General features: G+C 38.7%; 1 protein-coding gene across 11 annotated transcripts in view; it reads right to left on the bottom strand.

Annotated features, from left to right (window-relative positions):
* RALYL (RALY RNA binding protein like) overlaps positions 1 to 19,039 on the bottom strand; it is a 900,595-nt gene extending 881,556 nt beyond the window's left edge. For 4 of the 11 annotated variants that reach the window (XM_032610289.1, XM_032610290.1, XM_032610294.1 and 1 more), the window contains exons 1-2: positions 16,984 to 19,039; positions 16,145 to 16,245 (exon numbers count right to left, since the gene is read on the bottom strand). The gene's annotated coding sequence lies outside the window, so the exon portion shown is untranslated. Of the gene's footprint in view, positions 1 to 16,144 lie in introns of all 11 variants that reach the window. The other 7 variants (XM_032610291.1, XM_032610293.1, XM_032610298.1 and 4 more) reach the window with 2 other exon arrangements.
* Between the last annotated feature and the right edge of the window lie 273 nt (positions 19,040 to 19,312).

The following is a 19,312-nucleotide window of genomic DNA, read 5'->3' as shown; positions in this document are numbered from 1 at the left end:
AACTTTTCTAAATTTGTTAGTATATTCTGATTTACTTAGATATAAAGATAGAAAATTCTGACTATTTTTAAACTACTATTTTGTAAAAATAATAATACTAACTTTAAAAGATTTTGGTTCCTGTAGTAATGACAACTTTCTAATGCAAATACTCTCATTACTGATTTCACAATTTAATACTTTACAGAAAAGAACTTTGTGTAGCCAATCAACTTCAGTGTTCCTTAGACAGAGTCATGGGATATGTTTGCCACCATACATAAGGGAAACTCAAATTGTTGACTGAAAAATGGTGAATTTGATCTATACTTGACAGTTGCTAACAGGATTTTGCAGCTAAAATCTTGGCTCCTAATAATACTTTAACACATTAAATGTATTAATAACCTTTTTAAACAGCAAATTGTTAACTCTACTTTGATAGACTCTATTTTTGATAGACCTATTTTCCTTAATAATTTCTCCCTCAGCTTCCACAGAATTACACAATCTTTCCAACTTCCTCACTGGTTTGCCTTGCTTCCACCCACTAACATTGGACATAAATACTGTACAAGAAGCTCTTCCCTGCCTACTATTCCTTATTCTCAGATTCATGCATTTGCATTTCAACTATTACATATCACCTCCACAGAGACAATTCCAAACTTGTGCTCCCTATTCCTAATGCATCAGTCAGTTATTCTATCAAATGATAACTTCAACTACTCACTTAAAAACCTAAATTCATATTGTCCTCTAATTTGAATGTTTATAACATTGATTCAACCCTTAATCATATGCTCCCACTGAACTGTTTTTCCAGTGTCGCATGTAGATAGTCTTGATGAAATAATTAAATTTTCTAATAAGAAAAGTGCCCCTTAAAATGAGTAGCTTTTTTTTGTTTGTTTTGTTTGTTTTTGTCTTTTTTTTTTTGCGGTACGCGGGCCTCTCACTGTTGTGGCCTCTCCTGTTCCGGATCACAGGCTCTGGACGCACAGGCCCAGCAACCATGTGTCATGGGCCCAGCCGCTCCGCGGCATGTGGGATCTTCCCGGACCAGGGCATGAACCCGTGTCCCTTGCATCGGCAGGCGGACTCTCAACCACTGCGCCACCAGGGAAGCACAAAAATGAGTAGTTTTTGAGTGACTGAGTAAAAAACACTTCCCCAGCTACTCAAATGAGGTCTCCTAATTTTAGGTACCATGAGAAAGGCTGGAATTACCTCCAGATCATCCACACACTAATGTCATGGATGCAAACTCCTTGAAATCCAGAACTGTGATCTAGTTTCCTAGTATTTCCCACAGTGCTTAGAATACTTGAAACTTGTTAAGCACTGAATCACATGTCCCTAAAATCTGCATGTTAAGGTTCTAACCCCCAGTACCTGGGCATGTGACCGTATATAAAGATGGGGCCTTTGAGAGGTAATTAAGGTAGTATGAGATCATATGGGTCAGATCTAACCAAGTATTACTGGAGATCGAGACACCAAGGATGTGAGCATATAGAGAAAAAGTCATGTGAGGACACAGCGAGAAGGCTGCATGTCAAGGACAGAGGTCCCAAAACAACCAAACCTGCTGACGCCTTGATCTTGGACTTCTAGCTTCTGGAATTGTGAGAAAATAAATTTCTGTTGTTTAAGCCCCCAGTCTGAAGTATCTTGTTATGGCAGCCCTAGCAAACTAACATAATACTCATCATTTATTTGCTGGATTGATTAAAACTTGTAATTTGCTATTTTTCTCCTTCTCAGGCCACACTTTTTAAGGCATATGCACAAAGAAAAATGCCTTGAAATTATGGATTTCTCTTTGTTCTTTTTATTGCTAACTTAGTGTTTTAGAAAAGCTCTGCTATTTCTAGTCCCCACATCCCCTACCAAAGACACATTAAATTTAGGTTACTTGTTCCTTCAAATAATGTGCTGTAGTGGAATCAAGGCATATTGAAAAGATAAAACATCCAGGTAAAAGAGCGGCAGGGGTTTCTCTTCCAAACACCCTGCATATGTGTTGGAGGGGGATTGTGCAATATTTTCAGGTTATAATATTTTTGGAATCCTCTTCAATTCAAACTTAAACAGATCAGTCCTTAAGTCCTGAACAGGAAAGGGCTTCATACAGTTGGTTTCCAGCCATATGGCCTTCCTCATCCTGAACTGTTTATATTACCCTGAGACACTAGACACAAGAGCTATAAGGGAGAGATGAGATTAAAACTTATAAACTGCTGTTACTTTAGCTGGCTTGAACCAAGGTAGCAACTGTTCAATAACTGTATATTGAGAACATTATCTGAGGTCAATGGCTTTGAAGACATGCTAAGGGGTCAACACACGTTTTGCCAGCCAAAAAAAAAATCAACAACAGATGAAAGACTGTTATGGGCTGAATGTTTATATCCCCTCAAAATTCGTATGTTGAAACCCTAACCCCCAATATGAGAGAATTAGGATGTGAGGCCTTTGGGAAGTGATTATGTCACAGGGTGGAGACTTTATAAATGATATCAGTGCCAATATAAAAGGGACCCCAGAGAGCTCCTCCCTCACCTCTTCTGTCAAGTGAGGATGAAACATGAAAACAGCTGTCTATGAACCAGAAAGACTCATTAGACACTGAATCTGCCAGTATCTTGATCTTGGACTTCCCAGCCTGTAGCACTGTGAGAAAAAGTTTCTGTTCTTTGTAAGTCACCTGGTCTATGGTATAATTATAGCAACCCTAACAGACTAAGACAAAGGGTCATATTTGTAAATAATAAAATCCTAGGTAACACAGCATATATTATGAGATGACAGTAACCTAGTGGGTTAGAATTCAGAGCCTCTCATCAGACTGACCTGGGCTGAAGTTTTGGCTCTGCTACTTACTAGCTCTGTCACCTTGGGCAAGTAACTTAATCTCATTGATTTTCCATTCCCCAGTCTATTATCTATAAAATAGGAACAGAAATAAGGAACCTCAGAGACCTAGGCATGTTTTTTTTTGCCTAGTCCATAGTAAGAATTTAAATAGCAATTATATATTATTTTTTAAACCTAATAATAGTGAATACTCTTTTTGCTTACTAAAATTATGTTTTAAGAGTAAATTATTTTTGGAAATGATTTTGGAAATACTCACATAATCTTTCTTTGTGAAGAAATTTGTGACAGTAGTTGAACATATGGTATACACAAAAAAGATACATTTAAGAATTCACCAAATATTATAAAAAAGCAAAATGTCACAGTGGTACTTTGGGGAGCACAGTATGGTGAGATGACATTTTTGTAAAGTAAATAATAGATGAAGACAAAGCAGAGTAACTTGATTTAAGTAAAAATTGATATTGATCAGGGATACGTAAAAATATAGAGGTACAACCTGTAGGCAGTAATAACACACAGAGTTATAATGAAAGTTTATATGCATTCTTTCTCTATCTCCCCTCCTCCCTCTCCTACCCTTTTTTTTTTCTTCTTCATTTTTCCTTTCTAGAACTGCAACAATGTCAGGAGAGAGGTCTGGAACAGGAAAGGAAGATCTAGTAATTCTGAAATAAAAAGACTGCAAACATGATGGTATGGGTTCAGAAATTAAATACAACAAAATGTTCTCATATTTTATTGGTTCAGTAATCTAAATTATTACTAAAACTATATTGTCTATCTGGAAGAGCAAAAAGCATAGATATTTCTGAACTCATTTTATAGTTTTTATAATATTTGTTTCCGATAAGATATTTTTATTTGAAATATTAAATAATCTCAACATATTCCAAAATAAAATTCATTTTGCCAAACACTGGACTCTATTTTAGGGCATAAAATGTGCATGAATACAAAGTCACACATATTAATTTTTTGCTGGCCTCTTTTTTGCCTCACAAATCTATCATTCCTGTCACCTCCCAATTTTCTTTCCAGATAGCCCTCTCTAAATCTTGTGTTGCTTTTGTCCTCTTCCTTGGCCCTTTTATAACACTTTTCCTGCTACACATTTCCCCTGTATGCTCCCATATGTTCCTGACTTTGGATAACAATGTCAAGAGAGTACTGTCAAATCTCCCAACCTTAGGACCTTGCGAAGTCATTGGAGAAGAGGGAGAAGCATTGCATTCCAAAATTTTCAAGGGTCTTAATGACCTAAATAACCATAAGTAATCACTGTTACTTTGTTTAATTCTGATAACTTCATGCATTGCCACTTTTCACATGTACCATTTCCTTCCCCAAGTAGATGGTCAGTTCATGAGGGTAGGCCCAGTGCCTGGTCTTGTTTCTAAACTTTAAATCTCCTAAAACACAGTGACTTAGATTTGGTAGATTCCCAACAAATATTGGCTGAATGAACGAACAAGTGTTCAAAATCTCACCAATTATGCCCAGAGCAGAAACACTACGGAAGACTCTGAGAAAACAGAACTGGAACATATATAGCAGCACAGTTCCAACTGAAAGCATTGTGTGTTTTTAAATCTTCTGTACGTAGGGAGCTGTTGTGAGTATGTCTATTTTGTTACACAAATGTCACTGACCTATTGATGTACACATCAAAGTATCCCTTTTTCTTCACCTTTTAAATAAGGCACAGTGGTGTAACTCAAGTTGTGAAGCCAAAAAGTCTTGGGTTCAAGTCTTTACTCAGCCATTTGACAGCAGTGGGACATTTGACAAGTCACTTGTTTGATCCTCAATTTCCTCCTGATATTACCATCTAGGGTAATAATAAATTCCTTCAGGGTGTTACAAAGATGAGGCACAACATGACTAAGCACTTAGCAATCAGTCTGATCCAGGAGGGATGATCTATAAATGGAATGAAGCAGTAGCAGTGCAGCAACAGAACTGGCAGTAGCAAGTGCTACTGTCTATCTACCTGCCAACTGGACGTCTGATTTAAAAAAGGAGTTTGAACTGAACTCCAAAATATATAACAGATACTCTATAATGTTCTTTTAAATATGAGTCATTTATTGCTCTATTTAGAAAGTACTGAACTGCAGTATTCTATATTTTTGGTTTTGATCAGTTATGTTCTTATAACACTCAACTTTGGGTTGCAGTATCATTGCAGAATTTATTTCTGTATTACCTAATAATTCTAATCAAACACAAACAAGATAGACATACACATACTATATATACATATATATGTATATATATACATATATATACTATATATGCATACTATATATGCATACTATATATGTGTGTATATATATATATATATATATATATATATATATATATATCTACAGCTCTTATAATGTTCCAAAAGAAAGGACTAAAATCCCATCAGTCACAAAAGAAAAAAAATTCCTTTATGGCATCAGTTGATCATAAACTTCCAAGAATGTCATTGACACTTTTAGCACGTTTCAAAGTTTTCCTTTTCACTTTTTTCCCTGTCATCCTCTTATGAATTTTTAAAAGGTGTTAAAAGTGACCCCTTCAGCACTCGGCTTCTCCTCACAACACTCTCAACTTCTCAACATCAGCAGCAACTGCCTCAGTTAGCTGCATGCCTTCCCAAACTCTGAACTGTGTCATCATTTGACTGTGCTCCACTTTCAAAATCTCAAAATACAATATTCTCCTCTGATCAAAACCATCCATCCTTACACCTCTCTTATCCTATTAAAAACAGTGAACCTACTATTACTTTTCATTTTGACCTTCAGGCTCCCAAATCTGCTCTGTTCTTAGTCGATTCATCTTCTGTAGCTGCCCTTGCCTCCTTCCCCAGCCCAGATTTATGGTCAGTCTGCAATAAAATACCTACTACACCTAGAAAGCCCAGCTCTTTGCTTTACGTTATGCGTGCCTTGCTAATCTCCTAATCAAGGAAAAATCAATTGTTTGTTGACTCATTCAAATTACATGTTGTGTTGCTAGAGAGAGTGATGCAATTGTGTCAGCTAGTGAAAACAAATGGTTAATTTTGCCAACTTCCTCCTTATGGCTGTAGACTCTTTGTATAGACCTCTTGCATATTCTCTGCTAAATTTCTATCCCTATGCTAGTTAATCTCAACCTACCACCTTGAGTTTACCTGAGAAAACTAATCATTAGATGGCAAACTCCCTGCAGGCAGGGTCCTTAACTAATCTTATTGACCACTGAGTCCCCATCCTCCAGTACAGGGCTGAATAAATAATGAATTTAGTTAACTAACAAACTGATACAATTCCCTTCCTCTTCTAAGATGTGACCAGCCTCTTCTTGTGCTACTACTGATCATACCAACCTTCTTAGAACATTCTGAAACTTGCTCCTGAAAATTACTTTCCTCCCCCAATACCTCTATCTCTTCTTGCTAAGGGGGTTCCATCCTGAAAAAAATAAATACACATCCATAGATCCTTTATTATGGCTTAAAAATACATCTCTCCTCCAATAATATTACTCCCTTGAATAATGTTTCATTTCTACAATTAACACTTAACTGAACTTACTTCTTGTCTTCATATCTTCAAAGAGCCCATGTGACCTTAAACATGGACAACTGGATTTCTGCTTGTATTTAACTCTAATATGCACATTTTTTCTCAATGACAACTAACAGACTTTTCAACACTTTTACTGAAAATATTCAAACAAACAGATAATTTGAAAGAATAATACAATAAAATCTGAATAATCACTCCCTGGATTCAAAAATTATTAACAAATGATTTGATTTACAGACACACACTTTACCATGACTTATATGAAATTAGGTTGCAAACATCATGGCATTTATCCCTAACTAATTCAGCATGCATCTCCTAATATCACTTATAACCTAGCCCATGTGCAAATTTTCCCAATTCTACCAAAATTTGATCTTTTTTATAGCCTTTTTAAAAAAACTAAGATCAAATAAAGCTCCAAACTCTGCATTTGGTTGTCTTTAGTCTCTTTTAATCTAGAAAAGTCTCCCCACAGTGATAATGCCTTTTGAAGAGACTAGGCCACATGTCTGGTATCTTCATGAAAAATACTAAACCCTGTGAATTTGTATGATTATTTCCTCATGGTTCAGTTTAACAGCTTCCACTTTCCCTGTATTTTTCTGTAAATTGGAAGTTAAGCCTAAATAGGTTTTAGATTCAGCTTAAAACGTTCTGGCAACAATATTTCACAAATGGCACTGAAGACTTCATACTGCATCCATCAAGAGGCTCATGACCTCAGGCTATTAGTGACACCAGGTTTGATCACTCAGCTCTTTAAGGTAAATGCCAGATGCAATTAAGAAGTAATCCTTGGGCTTCCCTGGTGGTGCAGTGGTTGAGAGTCCGCCTGCCGATTCAGGGGACACGGGTTCATGTCCCGGTCCGGGAAGATCCCACATGCCACGGAGCAGCTGGGTCCGTGAGCCATGGCCGCTCAGCATGCACGTCTGGAGCCTGTGCTCCACAACGGGAGAGGCCACAGAAGTGAAAAAAAAAAAAAAGTAATCCTTGAGCACAAGGAGAACACGTTATTCCCCAAAATATTTGTAACTAATGGTTTTAGCACCTGTGGATGATTCTTGCTTGAATCATTTATTTCAATGTGAATTACAAACAGCTAATTCTAGCATTTCTTACACTTACATATTTTGTAAAGAAGAGCTGTCCTTCATCAACTAAACAAGAGTTCCTCCTAATAAGCAAGCCAACCATTTATTTCAATTTATATTATTTTCAGAATCGATTTATTAATATTTTTTTAAATTTAGAGTATCAGGATGGACTCATGGGCTTTATTCAGTGTTTTACAGTCTGTTACAGTCACTCTTGTTGGAGGAGGTCACTGAGAGGATGTGACCACTGGTTGACCCTAGAGTAGGATCCGAACAATCAGAGGCTTCCTACCCCCTCCCCTGTCCTTGTGTTAGGCAGGAAGCTAGCCCTGAGCAACAAGAAGTGGTGCGCCCCATAGCTGCCTAATCCTGCCAAACAATCTGCCAACCCGGCCCCAAACATGCCCCCATCAGTACTCCAAAACAGTCAGGGGACCAGAAAGATCCCCCACTGGCCGACTGGAGGGACCTTCCGCACTCTGGCCCATGTACACACCTCACGCTATCATGTCCATAGATAAACTTTGGCGGCCATTAGGTTCATTAAATGTTCATAAATATTCTACGAATACATACATCTGATTATAACAGACTGAATTATGGGAAGGACATGCGCAGCAGAGCCTCTTGTTATATAACCTGCAGCTGTCAATCAAAACTGTCAATCAACAACCTTGCCTTAAAAACTCTATACCCCAGCCCTCCCGGGCCACTGCCTTCCTTGGCCTGGCCCGCCTCTCTCTTGAAGTGTTCTCTCTGTTCTCTCTGTATTTTCAATAAACTCTCTTGCAACAGTTAAGACCTCAAATTCTTCTTTGCGTCCTTACCAACAACCGAGGCCCACGGGAGGAGGGGTCTCCAGACCCTCTTCCACTAACACTTGGAATGTATATTTAGGCACTTCCAGGACTCAGTCTTGAGAAAGCAATGTGTGGTTAAGAACATCTGGACTGGTTACGTGACTGAACCCCATCAAGGCTTCTATACAGGGATTCCCCCACTTCACAATTACTAAAGACCTGCATTAGTACCCATTTTCACTAACTGAAAGAAATCCAAAGAGGATTTTCGTTTTATGAATAAAATCAAGAAGCGAAAATAGCATTCATTATTTTGCATCGAGCCTCATAGAGACAGCACACACCAGAGCATTGAGAGTGGCACCGCCAAGTTCCCATTGCAGGAATTACACTCAGCATCTCAGCAGCAAGCCCCTGTACCTTTAATTGTGTTTGGAGCATCTGTGCTTTATCCTGATTTATTTTGTGCATCTATTAGCAAGATGTGTCCTAGGGTAATTGCTTCTTCTCTTTACACCAGTTCGGCTTATAAAAGGTTTCACGGCAACGTTCCACTTTCAGAGAGTGGGGGAAATCTGAATAAACTTTTAAGATCCTGGTGCGTGGATGTAGAAATCGATTTGCCTTGCAGCCACCTAAGAAAAGCCTTGTACATAAGTTGTCCTGATTATTAAAACTGCCACTTACCAAGTTGGAGTAGTCTGCCTCTTTCTACAGTCTCTCTTTGCCCTCCCTGTACAGGGGCCAGTTTCTAATTTCACCTGACATTGGGAACCAACAACGACTGATATTCAAATTTATCTGAATTTGGCAACTGGGAGGCTCTTCAAGCTAGTTCCTATTTACAGTTACAGTTTACAAATAAGGTTTATACAACCTTATTTGTCTGGGGTCATTTCCTTACTTCCTGGCACAATGAGAGATCCCAGGCTCATCTTATACTTTTTCTGCCCGGACTTAAAATCAGCAAATTCTCCAGAAAGTTTGGTCCCCTTGAGTGGGAAATGGTATTTAGAAACCATAATTTGTGCACTAGATGTGCTCATTGCTGCTGAAGAAACATTGCTTGGAAGTAAGGAGACAGAGTTAGTAAATCTATTTTTAAAATATGTACAGTATATTTTAATATCTGATAGCCCCCTTTGCCCTTCTTTTTCTGAGTTACCCTAGCTATTCTTGCTTTTTCTATTTCTTCTATATTTAATTTAAAATCAATTTACCTAGTTCCAGAAAATCTTCTTACTGGCCTTCCTATTTAGTCATGTTACATGCTCAAATGCATGTACACACACACACACACACACACACACACACACACACACAAGAATGTGACACATACAATCTTGAGAACTGATCTCTTTATGATGCTGTCACACCATATCCAGAATCATGGAATGTTTTTTCACTTATTTAAGTCTAATATGTCTCATTCATTTAGTTTCTTCTTAAAATTAATAGATTTTAATCACAGATTCAAGGACCTTTTTCTCAGGTCTCACCTTCCTTCAAGCCTATACAACATCAGCCTTGCTGAACAACACTCGTCTCTCTATACACACACACACACACACACACACACACACACACACACACACACACTCCTCCTAAGCTTCAGTGGCTATCCTCCTTTTTCTCTTTCTCTGCCTTTAACCAGATCCCTTTACATCCACTCAGAAAAATGCAGGTGTTTCCCAAATGTCTGCCTCCTAAAGTTTTAATGTAGGTAATTTTGTAACATCTTTCTCTAGTTTTCAGTGTGTTTCCAGCTCTAGATCTGAATTTCAATTGCATATTGGACATTTTATCCAGGTTAATATTAGAACTTCATGTTAGTGATATGTCCAAAACTGAACCATTCTCCCACCCCCAACCAAACCAGGCCCTCTTCTAGATATTTTTATTTTCTCCTGTTTTGTTTTATACTCCTGGTTTTCAAGATATCCAGATTCCCAAACTCAAAAGCAGCATTTGATAGTCCCTCCACCTTGGCCTCCAAATTCACTGATTTTATGGACTTGCAGATTGACCATCATCTTTGAAATCCATTGCATCACGTTCATTCACACTGCCTCTACTATAGTTTATATTTCCCATTCTTTACTGAAAAATATTATTTTCAAGTTCCAAGGAAACTCTTTAATAATAAAATCCTTTTTCACACATCTGAAGAGGCAATTAAGAACAGCATCCTAAAATAACATCTTGCAGTTATATGTGTTTTATGTTTTTAACAAACAGATAAAATGAGCTTGAAAAATGTCACATACAAATATGTGTAACAGTGAAATTCTGAGGTGGAGATGATATTGATAGTGAGATGTTGGTAGACAGAAGAGACACCCATATTTATAGATTTACTGTGTTATGAAAGAATTGGCTGTTCAGTTTTCCTTTACAAAAGAATAACTTTCCACGTCACACTGCAAAAACTTCAAGAGTAGAGACTGCATTTTGTACTAAATATTTGTGCAGTGCTTTTCCCACAACCTCATCAAAGCCACCATAGACACAGAACCATCTATTCTGTCCTGACCACAGAGCATGAGTGGCTTCTTACAAATGTCCACGTATTGGGTCTGTTCAGAAAATCCTATGGTCCTGGAGAGCTGTGTGATGGCATGGTCACTTGAAGGCCCTTTCAGCACCAGTAAAGAGTCTCTGTGTAAATGGTGCCATTTTCTGTTATTTCTGGCCGCAGCACTCAGTAGTAAAACTTACCAAAATACAGTCATTTTAAATAATGTACCAAGAATACATATATAGCAGTTGTTTTATGCTAGGTAAAAGGAAACAAACAACATTTCATCTCTACAAATGGAGCATCCCTGTACAGAGGGAGAGACACATGGTGTCAATTCAGACATTCCTATCATTTGTCCCTCTACTACCTATGGAGCCTTGAGCAAATTACATATCTCTCCAAGTTTCAGTTTCCCCAAAAATATAAAAATGATGGTATCAGTCATGGAGGGGAAGGACACATCGAAGTGCATGTATCTGACACATCAATAAATGTAGTCTTATTTTTCTTTCCCTTTCTTCTTGATTTAATGAAAAAGTAGCCTTTCCCTACTCCAGCCTGTTAACAATTTCCAAACTGACTCAAAAATATGTTGCTCCAGTTATAATTTAGCATATGGCTACCAAAATGTGTATAAATATTTTCTCTAAATACATGGATTAGGTACAAATGCAATTAATTTCCACCGCTGATGTTTAAACAAAATATTCAACTACATTATTCCAAGCAAGAAAAATATATATAGATAGATGGATGAGTCATATGTAATTTTATGAAACATATTGATGCAAGTAAAATCTCTAGTTTTTCTTTAATATGAAGGTGTATATTGAGACATTCCATTGCATCTTTCAGAAAAGCAGGATAACGTTCCTATGATCTCCGCTAAAATTCTCCTCTCCATTTAGATTTATACACAGCCCAAGAAATAAATCTTGCAGTCCTGACCCCAGCTGCGGAGTCTCCAAGGACAGTCCAGAAGACATTTATCCTAAACACTAACTGAAGTTCTCCCACTGCCCTCTCTATGCCTAGGAATGGAAAGAAAAAGGAAATCAACACCTCTATATTTTCCAGAATGCAGTCCCATAATAACTGCATCATACATAAATTAAAAACCTTTAATTTTATGGGAGAATTAGAAAAGCACAAAATCAATTTTCCACAATGTAAGTTTGTTATTTAACAAGAGTCTAACAAAACAACAAAAAAAATCCCCAATATTTTCTTGAAAATCTAAAAAGCTACAGGAAAAAGCAGAACTACTAAAAGTTGGCAATAGCTGGGTTATATATATGTATTCTACATGTCAAAACTTAATAATAAAAAGAAGAGTGATGACAGACATTTATGTAAGACTTCCTAAATATGTAATTAGTTTCTGGTACATTCAGAAATCAAACTATTACTTAAATTTTATTTAATAATTATTGTTCTCAAAGTCATGATGTAGTAAAAGTAATTGCCCTCATTGTCACTAATGTGAAAGTTTGTTGCCACTGTCAATTACCGAAGTTTATTAAAACGTCACACCGAATTATGAAAATAGGATTTTAAAGGTATTTATGCATGTCACTAGAAGTAGCAAATGATAATAATAATGAAACAATTAGAAAATAATAACAGCAACTTCAGACCAGTAAGGAATTTTTTAAATTAATTTTTAATTTCTTTCGGAGCTCCATAAACAACTTGAAGAATACATTTTCAACATTACCTCAGTTTTTCATACACAAAATAAAATTTTCTTAATGGCAATGTGATAAAAGAAGTGAAGAAAATAGCTGTATTTTTTAAAGTCACAGCTAATCATCATTTAAAAATAAAATTTTGAAAAGTCAGAGAGGAGAATAAATTAATTAAATTGTAAGTAAAATATTTTCAATTTCCTTTTTAGCATATAAACAATTCTAAATACCCACTTCACTTCTCTTCTACTTCCAGTGTAGAGTTTTATTTGATTTGATGCACTGTATAATTAGTGCTTACAATATCTGTAAACAGTAAGCAAAGCATTTGCTTTAGTCAAATGCTTTCAAGAATGTAACAGATAGAGGAGCTTTTCCACACACTTCTTGCTAGCTGCTTTAAAAAAATGACTGTTTTAGTTAAGAAACAATTATTCATATAGCATGCGATTTTTCTAAATAGGAAAATATAATTCTTTTGTATATCAAATGTATGTGCATTCTTTTTCTATTCCATTATTTTCACATTCTGATAGCATCATTGTTTTGCACAAATTTGGTAGCTCTTTTAACCACTAGCCTTTCATAAAAATTAGAGAAAATAAACTATCTTTTTTTTAAAAAGGCAACATATCTTTTGTAATTGAGTGCCTTTATAAAATATGTGTTTGAAACTTTTCCCCCTTATATCTAACACCGCCACAGTGTGGCTGCTTGATGCACACTAAGAAAAAAATCAGTGTGCTACTTGCTTGCTTATAATCATGTAAGGATAAAAATAAGAAATAATTAAATGTTTACTTTTAATGATTAAAATTTCTCCATTTAAAAATTCTTGGACAGACCACACACTCAAGACAGAACCCCAGGTAGGGTTTTTTTTTCTCTACAATGTTCAAGACTGGGACAAAAAATGTAAAGTTAATTCAGTAATACAGGATTTTTCAAAATGTCCAAATTTTGGCATCCCCTAGAAAAGTTCTAGCAAATTCAGCAGGTTGTTTAAAATTTGTGACTATTTCTTTGTTGCATTCAGATAATAAAATACTTAAGGTCAGTTAGTGGTCCAGAAGCCAATTTAATCTTATGTGTCTTCTTTCCCTCATCCTCTACCTTCATCCCAAACCCTCTCTCCCAGCGAAACATTTTTTATTTCCTCTCAGTAAGCAGTAAAAAGTAGTTTGCATGATTAAGTTCATCAGAATCAGGGTGGGTTGCTTACTGAATTTAAGAACAATATTATTTTTCCATGAGAAAACAGTAGGCGGTGCTAATTCTAGGATACCACATTCAAAGATTTAAACCAAAACACTCACAGACCAGGTGACCAGTTTTTTAAAGAGTTGTGGAATTTCCAATATAATTCATGGAGGAGGAAATTTCAAATTTTCAATGTAATAGAAATTTAACATAAGTATGTAATATAATGGACAATCAATATTCCATGAAAACCTACTATGACTAAAGGTTCTTAACATGATCTTTATTTACAGAATACTTGCACAACTAAATATCTATTCCCACTTGAAATCCTATGAACATCTTCTTCCACCCCATTATGGTTTTAATCTCATTTGGAAACATCACACAGTACCGTCTACATTCTTAAGACACCAATCTTAAGACACAATTACCTCCATCTTAGGGAAGCAAGTGCTCCTCTTAATGAAAATTCTGGTATTATTACTCAAGATTTTCTTTCTCACTCACTGTCTTCTCTCTTCTAAAAGAACTAAATGACTTACAGTGCATACACCCTACAAAGAAATATTATTCACATGCATTGTCTTGCATTTTTAAATAAATGAGCATATCTACTTACAAAATTATTATGATAAAAATGATTTAAAAAACACAGAACATCACAAGGGGCTTTTTAAATGTTTTTGCTGGCCGTTTAAATCATACGAAAGACTGCATTTTAGTAGAGTGCTCACCACAGCAATAAAATCAAAATTTACAGCTGCGTTACATAATATTTGTGTCAAATCTTTGAACTATGCCCTTCAGGATATCAAGTCTGGTGTATACATGTAACAGGACTTTCTAAACAGAGAAAAGCTACCCTGGGTACAAAAGTAACTCACACTGCTACTTCCGAAGACCTCTGAAATGAGAGAGTACATTGTGAATTTAGAAATATATAGCTTTCTAAATATTGCAATAAATTTTAATCTTCTGCAGATAAATGATCACTTGCACTCCTCTTTCACCACAAAGAGTAAAGAAATACAGGCATAAAACTTCATTCCACCAACTGAGCTTGCAGACTTAAATATTTGCTTGAAAATCCATAGTGTATGTTATTAACATGTTTGTTATGGGCCCTTTTGTATATTGGATTTAGTTTTTATGCCTAGTTTTATAACCTACAAGAAAACTTAATCTGAGAAGTAAAAGTTATTTCACTTGCCTTATATTTATTTTAACAGAATCCGAATTATACAAAGCTTCAGAATCAAATCATTTAAATAATGGTCTCTAGACAACACAAAATTTATTTGGCCAACAAGTTTTCCAGCAGATTCTGTCACTGTGTTAAATACAGAAAAGGCTTTTTATTACCAACTGTGGTACATCTCCAAAAAGTAGTACCAGATTACACTGGAAATGTCACAGGACAATCATAAAATACCATAAACTCTATAGAACACATTCAGCACTGAGTACTGTGCAATGCTATCAACACACCGAAATCTATTACCACCATCACCAACCCCTAGTCCTGTCCTGTGGCCGGTTCTCCGGGAAAAAAAACCTTTGTCACCACCATGAAGTGGTTAAAAAGAGGGAAAACACATTGTCCCTTTAACACTCAACCTTATGGGTGTAGTCTCATTCATGCAAACTAACAGTTTCGTCCTCAACATTAAACGCAACTGACCATCACAGAAAGTAACTATCTCCCCCCACCCTGGAAGGTGCCAGGCACTTAAAACTAAATCAACACAACAGGGAAAGAAAAAATCCAAAGACGGCACCGCTAAAAAGCCAAACCCTTTGGAACCGGCAAAACAGGCTGGGAAAGACCTACTGCGTTGTTTACTCGATGCAAACAGGAGGCGCGGGAGTTGAGCTTGCGGGGGCCGCTGCTATCCTCAGGGATCTGGAAAGGTCTCGAGCTCCCGGGCCCCGTGGCTAGAAGCCAGCCCCTTCGGAAGATGCCGCCCCTGCCGCTTCTCTCCCCCAGTCTCCCGCGCGCACGTAGGGGCCGCCCCGGCCGGCCCGAAGCGCATCCTCGACCCTCGACCCTCCTGCTCTGCAAGTGGCCCTCGGTGAACTTACAGGGCCCGCCGGCTGCCGCGTCCCCGGCCGGCGACGCCCGGGGTGCACGACGCCGCCCGCTGCGGAGACGACCTGGGCGCAGCCGAGGGAGGGACGGTATTTTGCGCACATCCAAAAACCAGCCCGAGGCCGGGGACTGACTTTGGCTTCCCCTAGCTCCCTGCACGGCTTTCCCCACCCCGGGCTGCCCGGAGCCGCGAGCGCGCACACACGCGCACAAACACACAAAACACACACACACACATACACACACACAGATTTCTTTGCCAGGACCAGTGTTGCCATTGCAAACCCGGGAAACGCCTCCAAGGGGACCAAGTACCTGCTCTCTGCGAGCTGCTCAGCTGTTCACTTCATCCTCCGTTGACAAGGAAACCAAACCGCACTTCATTTTTTTTTTTTTTTTTCCAGAAAAACCTTCCACTGCCATCATTTGAAAATTGATTTACGGGGAGGGGAGAGGGAGGAAGAAAGGATAATATAGATATAGATATCAGGATATCTTTCATAAGATTATCTCGGTTTTTTAAAAAAGTCAGATGTGCAAAAGTCATAGTTAATTTAAAGGAGGAAAAAAGTATTCGCTTAAAAATAATCCCAGTAACCAGCTGCAAGAAAAGTTTCATGTTATCAATGGGTATCAAAAACAGTAGGGAAAAAAACGAATTTGTTCTCCCCGGCTTCCAAAAAGGGCACAAAAATAGAAAATTCATGTCTTTGCTCAGTGGTTTGTACCAGTATTGCAAAACCACAAACTTATAAACACTGTCGTAAAATCCCACCTATACAAAAATCTTATCAGCAAAAGAGTATGCCAAAAAAAGAGTTAGAAACATGCTTTTTATTTTTACAAAGAAAAAAAAATAGGCACCATACTTCACATCGCTTTTTCCTTCAAACCAGTTGCATATCTTGCTGGACTTGGGAGTCGCTCCCAGCGGGCATAGTCGCCGCGGACTCCCAGACACAGCGCCTTGTCTACAGAACCATTGCATGCTAGAAAAACTTGGATTCAGGAAAAGGCTCAAAACCATGCTCCTCCAGCTTTCCCAAATATAAACAGTAATCAAAGAAGTGGGAAAAAAAAAGAAGAAGAAAAAAAAAAAAAGGGGGGACCAAAAAAAAAGAATAGGACAAGAATGCCACTGAGAAGGTACTCACCGAGAGGGAGTAAAATGTTGGAATAAAAATGAGATTTAGGATAAAATACAGTATGGCGGTGGAAGAAGGAATGAAGCGCGTTTTTTTCTCTCAGTCTCTGCCTCAGGCACTGACACGTGACTCGCAGCCAGGCTGACTTGCAGGCAGCCGGGAAGGACCGAGGCTGCGAGAGGGGAAGCCCCACGGAGCCCAACTCCAGCAGACCAGGCGGCGGCGGCGGCGGCGGCGGGGAGCCCGGCGCCTGCGAGAGGCAGCACCAGGGGCGGCAGCAGCTGCAGCTCCCGGCGAGGCTTCCTCCGCTGTGAGCCCAGACGAGCAGGTGCCCCTCACGCTGTGGCTGAGCACACGCACACGCACACGCAAGACAGGCAGGGCGCCGGCGAGAGGGGGAGCCGAGCGGGGCTGGGCTGGAGGCGCGCAGCTGCCGCTGGTACTGCTGCTGTTGCTGCTGCTGCTGCTGAGGCTGCTGCCGCGGTCGCCGCCTCCGATGGGGAGCGCGTGTTCTGGGGCAGCTCGGGGGATGCTGATCAAACGCCTGGGGGGAAGTGAACAACTTGCTGCTCACCTCAAACTTGTTGTTGCTTGCCACTTCCTTGTGTATTCATCTATTTTTCATCTCAGCGTAGTTACCTGGGGAGAGATCCCATCCCTTTCTCTCCCGAAGTTTCACTGTTAAAGCCCTACTGCACTCAGTCATTCCCCCCCTCCCCCCCGATTTCCAGTTTCTCATCCCTCCTAAACTGCCTTGGCCTCTGCCATTTCCTCCCCCTAGATCTGCGCTTCCCCCTCGCGGTTCTCAGGGAACCTGGCTCAGCGCGCTACGGGGGGCGTTGTCACGGGCAAAGCCACCGGCAATCTTTATTGCCAACAGAACCCACAGCATCTCTTTTGCCGTCGTCAGACAGGAATGTTTGCAGTTTGAAAGACAAAACAAAATCTCTCATTTAGGCAACCTGGTCCAGGGTTTCTTTCTTCAGGTTTCAAAGCGATGCGCGGGGGTGGGGGGGTCGTTAATTTATTCATTCTTGGACCAGGCATTGTTTGTTTTGTCTGCGTGTGCGCGCGTGCTTCCAAGCTCCTCTGGAAGGTCCCTGATCCGTGGCAAGAGGCTCCTGCCAGACTGTTCCCCAAGTTGTGGGCTGAGCTGGAAGTCAAAGGAGAGGTGCCAGGGAAACAAGTGAGTCCATTGTGTAAATGCTCCCTGGGAGAGAGTGAGCACTTGGCGGTCGAGAGGGGGAGACGTGCACCGGGAGTGAGGCGGCGGCGCAGCCCGCGAGAGCCCAGGTGGCTGAGCTGTGGATTGTGAAGGTGAGGGTGAGAGAAGGATTACTCCACCTAGCATCTGGTTAGGATGCCTATCGCTTGAACAAAGATTCCATCAGCCAATCGCTGGATGCAGTAGGATTCTTCTATTGCTTCCTGTTAAAGAATCAGTTTTCTGGGAGCTTGAACACATCTATTTTTCTTCATTTTTGTGCAATACTAATATCAGGACGGTTTCCCTGTGCTGCTTTGAATCTGGGTTGTGTGGAATTAATTAGCATCGCTATGTTTGAGAATGAGCAATTGACACAGTTCTGCAGTTCACAGATTTCTGCCCCTGATCTTTATCTCAATGTTTCCAATGTTGACATTTAATATAAAATGCCTCTACCAGACATGATCTAGCCTGGACAATTCTGAAAATTAAGTACACATCCACTATAGAGAGCTTCAACAGCAAAGATATTTCTCAAGCATTCTGGTTCAGCATTCATTGACCAAATAAAGTATTAATCCCAATTTAAATAAAAGAATAGGACAATAAGAGTTTTTAAATAACCATTAAAATATCATTAAATATTTATTTTGGTGAATTGCCAACTCTATACCCACTTATTATACATACTTTAAGGTGAGATTTGCTGATTAGAAATACTGACTGAGAAAGATGAATGCATCAAAGTGGATCTGGTAATTTTGGAAGGCTTATTGAGTTCCATTCAGAAATGACAGGATTTTAAGCTGGATAGTATAGATCAAATATTGTGTTTTTCATTTGTAAAATACATTGGGCTTCTTTAAAAAAAAAAAAAAAAGATCTCTCCAAATGTGGTCTTTTTCTTCTCTGAGTCATGAATTAATTCTTCCCTACCATAAAACCCTTTGTTTGCTAAATTTTCCAAAATTTTCCTCCCATGTCAAAAAATATTTGATTCTAATCACTTAATAAGAAAATACTGTTTAATGCATTATTTTACAGCAGTACTGAGAAACTCCACTTTAAAAATGAATTTTGAACCCTTCAACTAGCTTGGGCAGTGCCTGGGTTTTAAAGAGTTATTCAAGA

Source organism: Phocoena sinus, chromosome 17, assembly GCF_008692025.1.
Source record: "Phocoena sinus isolate mPhoSin1 chromosome 17, mPhoSin1.pri, whole genome shotgun sequence".
In the NCBI taxonomy this organism is placed as follows: domain Eukaryota; kingdom Metazoa; phylum Chordata; class Mammalia; order Artiodactyla; family Phocoenidae; genus Phocoena; species Phocoena sinus.
The sequence above is the reverse complement of the archived record's forward strand: the minus strand, read 5'-3'. Positions and strand labels throughout refer to the sequence as shown.